General features: G+C 40.6%; 1 non-coding gene across 1 annotated transcript; it reads right to left on the bottom strand.

The window, feature by feature from the left end:
• Positions 1–944: 944 nt before the first annotated feature.
• On the bottom strand, positions 945–1,060 carry LOC111561021. The gene has a single exon (XR_002743391.2). It is a non-coding gene; the product is annotated as a U5 spliceosomal RNA (small nuclear RNA).
• Between the last annotated feature and the right edge of the window lie 8,101 nt (positions 1,061–9,161).

The raw sequence follows: 9,161 nt of genomic DNA, 5'->3' as shown, positions 1-9,161 counted from the left end.
TCTTATGGAGTTAAGTTTTCAAAGTTGGAGAAGGAGACAGACCATAAACAACTAATTTCAGGAGCGCTTCAGAAAATAAAATGTGATAATGAAAAAAAGCACTACTGTGGTAAAAAGGGACACCTCGGATTGAATGGTTCATAAAGGCCTGTATGAAGACGTGACATTGAGCCTTTTCTCTAGGTTCATATACATATTGCTATCATAGTTCAATCCAATTTGCTGATGTTGGGATTCCTTGTCTCCTAGGGTGACCTGACAAACGCTTTCCTAGGAATTCTGCTAATACCTTACCACCCGTGGGAAGTACTTCCTGTGTGGTTCACCTCTAGTGTGTAGAAGCTCTTTTGCCTCCAGGCTTATGAGTTTAACAGATGGAAAAAACCTGGGACAGCGCATGGTGTGAACAAACACAGTTTCTACTATTTTGCATATTAACATGGCAAGATCCCATTAGCTAAGAATTTTGGTATGGCATTATAATGGCACTTCCATTAGAGACGATTGACAAACTCTGGTCAGATTAGATTTTCTGGGGCATTAGAAAGCAAAGAGCAACATGATTCTTCTTGTTTGTATTTTATGGTTTTCACAGATAATTTTTATCCTTTATGTTTGTAGCTTCTCAACAACTGTTTGTGGTAGGTACTCTTATTGTACCTGGGGTTGATGCTATAGGTGGTCCCTTCAACACCCAGTCCAACCCCTTATTGCTCTCCCTTATGTGCTATAGGGTCTCGAGAACAAACACTAGCCTTCTCAGGCCCTTTCTCAGCTATGGAGAGCTATGAGAATCAGCTATGGATCATAGCAAGAGGCCAGCTAATGGTGCCTTTTCCCCTTCCTCCCTCATCCTGCTGGAACATACAAGTTGTGAGACATGGCAGCTGTCACTAAGGAAGCTAAAGGAGGTTTGTTTCTCAGTGACATCACTGATCTTCCATGCCAGCTCTGGACAGCCTACACGCAAAGTTCTTGTCCAGAAGACAGATACATTCCTCCACAGAAATCTTTAGTAAAAGGCGAAAGATTTATGCGATCTGAAGAGAAACCAGAGTATGACAGATACATTCCTAAGTTGCTTCAGCCTTTGTTGAGTTTCCAGATATATATGAACACAGTCTGAACTGATACAATATCCATTTTACAGAGAAGGACACTTTGATTCAGAGGACTTAAGTCAGTTGCCTACGTCCATGCATCAAATAACGGTTAATTTAAGGGCAGACCTCTCAGACCTCCATGCTTTTTTTCAATTCTCACTGTCTTTCCTCACATAATCTATTTTTTTAACTTTTTTTGAGATGCAATTGACATACAATAAATTGCACTTAAAGCATACAATTTCATAAGTTTTTTTTTTTTCAACGTTTATTTATTTTTGGGACAGAGAGAGACAGAGCATGAACGGGGGTGGGGCAGAGAGAGAGGGAGACACAGAATTGGAAACAGGCTCCAGGCTCCGAGCCATCAGCCCAGAGCCTGACGCGGGGCTCGAACTCACGGACCGCGAGATCGTGACCTGGCTGAAGTCGGACGCCTAACCGACTGCGCCACCCAGGCGCCCCTACAATTTCATAAGTTTTGATGTACAATATATAACCATGAAACTATCACTTCAATCAGGATAATGAATACATGCATCGGTCCTAATAGTTACTTTTTTTTTCTTTTTTTTTTTTAATATGAAATTTATTGTCAAATTGGTTTCCATACAATACCCAGTGCTCATCCCAACAGGTGCCCTCCTCAATACCCATCACCTACCCTCCCCTCTGTCCAACCCCCCATCAACCCTCAGTTTGTTCTCAGTTTTTAAAAGTCTCTTATGGTTTGGCTCCCTCCCTCTCTAATCTTTTTTTTTTTCTTACCCTGCCCCTTGGTCTTCTGTTAAGTTTCTCAGGATCCACATAAGAGTGAAAACATATGGTATCTGTCTTTCTCTGTATGGCCTCTTTCACTTACCTAATAGTTTCTTCATGCTCCTTTGTGATCCCTCTCTCCTGACTTCCCTCACCCACCCACCCTGCTCCCCAGGGAGCTACTCATCTGCTTTGTGCCACTATAGATCAGTTTGTACTTTATAGGACTTCATATAAATAGAAGAATACACATATTCTTTTTTTGGAGTGGGGTGGTCTAGCTTCTTTCACTCAGCATCATTATTCTGAGATGTGCCCATGATGTTGTCTATGTCAATAGTTTGTTCCTTTATATTGGTGAATGAATATTGAATGGATAAACCCCAATTCTTTTATCCATTCACTTGTTTGTAACTTGTTTTTATTCCTTGAACTTAGTATTTGGTTATTTTTTCCTTTTCTCCTCTTTTCATCCTTTTCTGTCTTGTCTGGTCTTAACTGAGCATTTTGTAGGATTTCATTTTCTCTTTTCTCTTAGCATATCAATTATACTTCTTTAAAAAATTCCTTTGGTAGCTTCCCCGAGTGCTTGCAGGATACATTGACAACTAATCTAAATTTACTTTCAGGGGTGCCTGGGTGGCGCAGTCGGTTAAGCGTCCGACTTCAGCCAGGTCACGATCTCGCGGTCCAGGAGTTCGAGCCCCGCGTCGGGCTCTGGGCTGATGGCTCAGAGCCTGGAGCCTGTTTCCGATTCTGTGTCTCCCTCTCTCTCTGCCCCTCCCCCGTTCATGCTCTGTCTCTCTCTGTCCCAAAAAAAAATAAACATTAAATTTACTTTCAAATAACAGTAAATTACTTCATGGGCACTCCAGGTATATTATAAAACAGTATTTCCAATTTTTCCTTCTCATCCCTTATAATGTTGTTTTCATTTTACTTACCCGTATACAATAATTATTAATATTACTATTATTACTATGATATATTACCACTATATTACTATTGTTACTTTGAACATTTATCCACCAAATCAAATAAGAGTAAGAAAAATATTTCATTTTGCCTGCATTTATTCTTTCTCTGACATGCTCTCTTTCTTTATGTAAAGCTGAATTTCTGACCTATGTCATTTTTCTTCTCCTTTAAGAACTTATTTTAACATTTCTTTTAGGGCAGATTTGCTAACAATGAATTCTCTTAGTTTTTCTTTGCCTGAGAAGCCTTTATTTCTCCTTTACTTTTGAAGGATAGTTTCACTAGATACAGAATTGTATTTTAATGGTTTCTTTCTTTCAATACTTTAAATATTTCACTTCACTCTCTTCCTCCTTGTGTCGTTCCTGACAAGAAGTCCAATATAACTTTTTTTTAATGTTTGTTTATTTTTGAGAGAGAGAGAGAGAGAGAGAGAGAGAGAGAGAGAGAGGCAGAGAGAGAGGAAGACATAGAATCCGAAGCAGACTCCAGGGTCTGAGCTGCCAGCACAGAGACAGATGCGGGGCTCAAAGTCACAGACCAAGAGATCATGACCTGAGCCAAATGCTTAACTGACTGAGCCACCAGGCGCCCAACTCTTTTTTTTTTTTTAAGTTTATTTATTTTGACAGAGACAGAGAGAGTGCAAATTGGGGAGAGGCAGAGAGAGAAGGAGAGAGAGAGAATACCACTAGCACAGAGTCCGACGCGGGGCTTGAACCCACAAAGCCTAGAGATCATGACTGGAGTGGAAACCAAGAGTCAGACGCTGAACCAACTGAGCCACCCAGGCCCCCCCAAGAAGTCCAATAAAACTCTTATCCTTCTTCCTCTGTAGGTAAGGTATTTTCCCCCTTGGCTTCTTTCAAGATTTTCTCTTTGTTTTTGTTTTTTGTTTTTTGTTTTTTGTTTTTTGCAGCTCAATGTAATATGCCTAGGTGTAGATTTGTGTGTGTGTATTTTTCCTGTTTGTTGTTCTCTGAGTTTCCTGGATCTGTTCTTTGATATCTGTCATCTATTTTGGAAAATTCTCTTCTGTTTTTACTTCAAGTATTACATTTGTTCCTTTGTGTCTTTTTTCTCCTCTTGGTATTACTCATATGTTACACCTTTTGAAATTGTCACACAGTTTGTGGGTAGCCTGCTCTGAGATTTTTGGGTCTTGTTTGTTTGTTAGTTTTAAGTAGGCTCCATGCCCAACACTCGCTTGAATTCATGACTCTGAGACCAAGAGCCAGTCAGGTGCCCCTGGGTTTTTCCTTCATTATTTTTTCTCCTTGTGTGGTAGAGTCTGCTTCCTAAAAGGAATAGACCCCAAGATAAGGGAAGGCAACCTGGCTAGCATGTGTTGATGACTCCTCTCATGACCCTGTAACATGAGACCTCCCAATCAGACTGTATGCCTATACATGACCCAATACTGGAGGCAAAGAAGTAGAAGATGTGTAAAAGACTACGCCACATGGCCTTCGGAGCTCAGTTTTTCGGGTACAAACCCAACTGAGCCAGTGTTGGCACTAATAAAGTTGCTTCCCGAAAAAAAAAAAAAAGCCTCGGAGTCACCACTCTCTGTGTGAGAATCCTGCCACACTTGCATTGCAATCTGGGAAGTTTCTACGGACATAACATAAAATTCACTGATTCTTTTCTTAGCTGTACCCAGTCTACCCATCAGAGGCTTCCTTCATTTCTGGTGCAGTGTTTTAATGTCTAGCATTTCCTTTTGATTTTTTAAAATTTCCATCTCTCTGCTTACATTGCCCATCTGTTTTTGCATATTTTCCACTTTTTCCGGTAGAGTCCTTAACATATTAGTCATGGTTGTTTTAAAATCCCTGTCTGATCATTCCAAGATCCGTGTCATATCTGAGTCTGGTTCTGAGTGTTTGTTTTGTCTCTCCTATTTTTTCTTGCCTTTTATTTCTTGCCTGTAGTTTCTTATTGAACACCAGACATGATGTATTAAATAATAGGAGCAGAGGTAAAATAGACCTTTGGTGTGAGGCTTTATGCTTATCTGGCAGAATTATGCTGTGTTTCCCATTTGCTGTAGCTCTAAGTGTCTGAGGCTTCAGTTTCCTTCTGTGTCCTTATTGTTGTCTGATCTGTAGTCTTTGGGCTTCCCTAGGTGCAGTTTCTGAAACAGAGTGTTTACGTGTCTTACAGCTCTTTTCGCTATTATCCACTTTCTCGCATGGCAGTGCTACTGATGTGGTGGTAAATATTGGAGAGGGGAAGCAGTGTATACTGATGAAATTAGGAAATTTTGGGTTCATGAGTGAACGGCTAAGAAAGAATCCTTGAGATGATTTTGGTGCAAAAAGGCGATCTCATTATATAGTTCAGGGACAGGACCCGTGGACAGAAATAGGTGCACTTGGATTGTGATGAGTGAATGATTACATACTTTTAATTAGTGGGGTTAGGGAGAGTGTAAGTCTCTAAGGAATTTGAAAGCAAGGCTTTCAGGACATTGAGGGGCTAGCTGCAGTTAAGATAATGTTACTTTTAGCGTTTAATAAAACATAAACATTACGGCGCTAAGACTGCCAGCTCTGAGTTCCTTGAGGAAGGTCACCCTCTGCATGTTTCAGGTGCCTGTCAATGGGCTGGAAGCTGTAAGGAGATTTAATTTTAGCTACATTTCTCTTGCCTCTCTTTGCCTCAATACCATGATTAAATCTCAGTCTTCATGTGTGCTTTTGTCCCTGGGCTGTGACCTTCACATTTTTAAAAAAAAATTTTTCTCCTCTAGGGAGATGGAAAGGAGAGGAAAGTTGGAGTTGAGTAAATGCCTTTCTCCGCAAGTCAGTAAGGCTTTGGTAAAGTCTCTTCTGTAGAGTAGACTTTTGTTATGGAGAATGTGCTAGGAGTATCTCAAAATGATCACCAAGGTTTTTGCTTGACCTTTCACCATGAGAATCTGGTGGGATTCCTTGAGGTAAAACCCATGAAAGTGTGCCACCCACAACCCCACCCCTGAGATCTTGGCTATCAGGAATCTCTCACTTCCACATCAGCACACACTCAGCCTCCAGCAGTGTGTCAACATTACCATGTAAGTATTCCTATCAGCTTATGGCTTCAGTGGCTTCTGTTGCAGATGGTCTGCTCTTGGATGGGATTATCCATATTCTCTTGTGTGTCTGTCTAGATTTCAGAGCAGTGGTTCACTTTGCTACCTTGAATCTGATGAAAAAGTCATTAGGTCCATCATTTTCAGCGTGTTCAGCCTTTTTCTTGTTGTAAGAATGAGAGTGACAACTTCCAAGCTCTTTCCATATTGGAACTCATTCCAAGCTAACGAAAAGAAGCTGACCCCATTCAGAAGGCTAGATTTATATCCGTTCACCTGTTCACCTCTTGATAGATATTTAGATTGTTTCCAGTTTATGAATATTCATGTCTAGTACTTTGGGTATATGCTTTCATTTCTCCAGCGTAGATAACTAGAGTAGAATGGATAAATGATCATGTGATAGGTGTATATTTAACTTTTCAAGAAAGTGCCAACTTTAAATTTTCTTTAAATTTTTTTTTAACATTTATTATTGAGAGACAGAGTGTGAACAGGGGAGGGGCAGAGGGGGCAGAGAGAGAGGGAGATACAGAATCAGAAGCAGACTCCAGGTTCAGAGCTGTCAGCACAGACCCCGACGTGGGGCTTGAACTCACAAATCACGAGATCATGACCTGAGCTGAAGTCAGACACTTAACCAACTGAGCCACCCAGGCGCCCCTGACAACTTCTTTTCCAGAGGAGTTGTATCATTTTACTTTCCAACCAACAACATATGAGAATTGTTTTTGCTCTGTGTCCTTGCCAACATTTGTACCTATGGGGACCTTTTGAAGGAAACATATATTCAAAGTTTCTATTTTTTGTTACATGTGTATTGTTACAACCATGTACCTCAATCCCCTGAGAATTTTTTAAACCAGTATAGAAAAATAAAGATGGATGGAAATTAAGATGGACACACTAGTACTTCAGCAAACCTTGACTTTAAACTGAACAAATTTTTCTCTTCCTCATTCTTGAAGCCTCCCCTCTCCTTCACTTGCTTTCCCGTAAAATCCTTTGTTCCAGGAACTCGGTATCGATAATGACATCTCACTGACCCCATATGTACTTGGTAATGAGATTCTGATGGCCACTCCAGCACTAGTCACGAGACCACCTTGAAGACATGACCAACAGGGCCGACAGCATGTACCAGATTCCTATTGGAACCTCCCAGATCCTGTATTTTCTTATAAATACACTGGGCAGGCTTGTAGTCTTGGAGGCATTAGCCTGTAGCAGCCTCCTTTGCATGGCAAAGTCATAAACTATCTTCCTTCTCTAACTTCTTTTTTAACATTTATTTATTTTTGAGAAACAGAGCATGAGCAGAGGAAGGGCAGAGAGAGAGGGAGACAGAGAATACAAAGCAGGCTCCAGGCTCTGAGCTGTGAGCACAGAGCCCGACACCGGGCTCGAACTCACAAATCACGAGATCATGACCTAGGCGGAAGTCAGATGTTTGACTGAGCCACCCAGGGGCCCCTATCTTCCTTCTTTATACCCAAGCTCTGTTTTTTCATTACGTATTTCGGCTCCCAGGCACAGATGTCAGTTTTTGACAACGCTTTGAGTACAGTTTTACTTTAGTATTTAAAAAGTAGCAATAACAATTAGGCAAAGGCCATATTTAGGACAGAAGTTCAAAGAAATGTAATTGTTTGTTTATGAGGAAAGTTGTTATTCTGCAATTATTTAAAAATTTTTAATTACAATACAGTTAACATATGGTGTTGTATTAGTTTCAGTTGTACAGTGTAGTGATTTGATAATTGTATAAAGGAATGCAATCATTATTACCTTGGTACAAGATGTCCACAAAATGTCTGTGTCTATTTAGAATCCTAGAGTATCACAATGTTTAAATATTTCATGCTGATTCCAAAGCTTTGGACTTCAGGGAGAGTTACTGAGTTTCTTTCCCAAAGCTATGAATTTAGTCATTTAAAACCAATATGGATAAAGAGGTGAATTAGAAACCAGGATCAAATGTTGTGGGAGTCAGTGAAAGGAAATAACAATTATATCATTAAAGTCTGAATAGAGACGGGGCTTAGATGGGGCTGCTTTTCCTCTGAGCAGGTTAGTAAAGATCACCTTTGTTGAGGAGTTGACAATCTCTCTTTTCCTTTCTGTATCACCCTGCAGCTGGAGGAGCAGAAACATGAGCTTTCTAGTGACATCAGAGCTAGGACGCTGCAGAGCCGGTTTCCAGCAGTCATTCCCCCTCCCCCCCCACCTCCCCCGCAAAGGCGCCACGCCCTCTGAAGATCTGGGATTGGATGGTGGGCACTAGCTACTCTGTAGCAACTCTCCAAGTGTCCGTTGTTGATGGTAAGTTTGTTTTTTACAAAGAGTTTATATTCAAAATCATAAGGATATGGGTTCCAGATCTCAGCTCTTGTTTACTATGCGTCTCTTCATTAGCCTTTGTAAATGTCATGTTTTCATTAGTAGAGAGGCAGTAAAATTACCTACCACGTGGGATTTTTTTTTTTTTTTAAGGATTAAAGGAGCTAGGGCATTCCAAGTGCACAGCACAGTGCCTGGTATGCAGAACCACCTAATAAATATTAGTTATATTCTAATGTTCTCCCCAAGCTTCCAGCATGTTCAGTAAGTGCTTATCCTGTCACTGACCTTCCAGCTATGAGACTGAATAGATACGTTATACCCATATGAGTCATTTGAGAAACAGTACAAAATGCCAAGTTAAGTGTTACAAACAATAGTGCTATAGACAAGAATTCTTTTTCTGTTTCTTCCTTCTCCTCCTCCTCCTCCTCCTCCTCCTCCTCCTCCTCCTCCTTCTTTTTTTTTTACAAAGGGTACAAGCCCAGCAGGGAGCTCAGTGCAGGGCTTGAACTCACAGGCCCCCTAGACATGGATTCTTAAAAGAGGGAATTGGGAAATGAGAAAGGTTCTGACATTTATTTAATACTCACCATGTACCAGACACCGTACAAGAGACACATTAAGTATTAGCTCTCTTGTGCCCCAGATGCATGAAGAAGGACTTTATAACTAGATTCTGAATGTCTGAGAAGATGCACAGTCATACAGCTTATAAAGGGCAAGACCATTGATTTGGAGCCATATGCATATGGCTACAAAATTTAGGGCTTGGGTAACCAAGAGGTAAGTTGAATTGGGGTCTGTAGAGAAAAGAGAGAAGGGAAGTCTTAGAAAAAGAACTAAGTTTGAGATCCAAGATAAGTAAAATGTGTTATAGAAACACTGCTTCTTAGGTCCCAACG

The sequence above is a fragment of the Felis catus genome, chromosome B3, assembly GCF_018350175.1.
Source record: "Felis catus isolate Fca126 chromosome B3, F.catus_Fca126_mat1.0, whole genome shotgun sequence".
NCBI classification, from domain to species: Eukaryota; Metazoa; Chordata; class Mammalia; order Carnivora; family Felidae; genus Felis; species Felis catus.
This window is presented reverse-complemented; position numbering and strand designations above follow the sequence as displayed.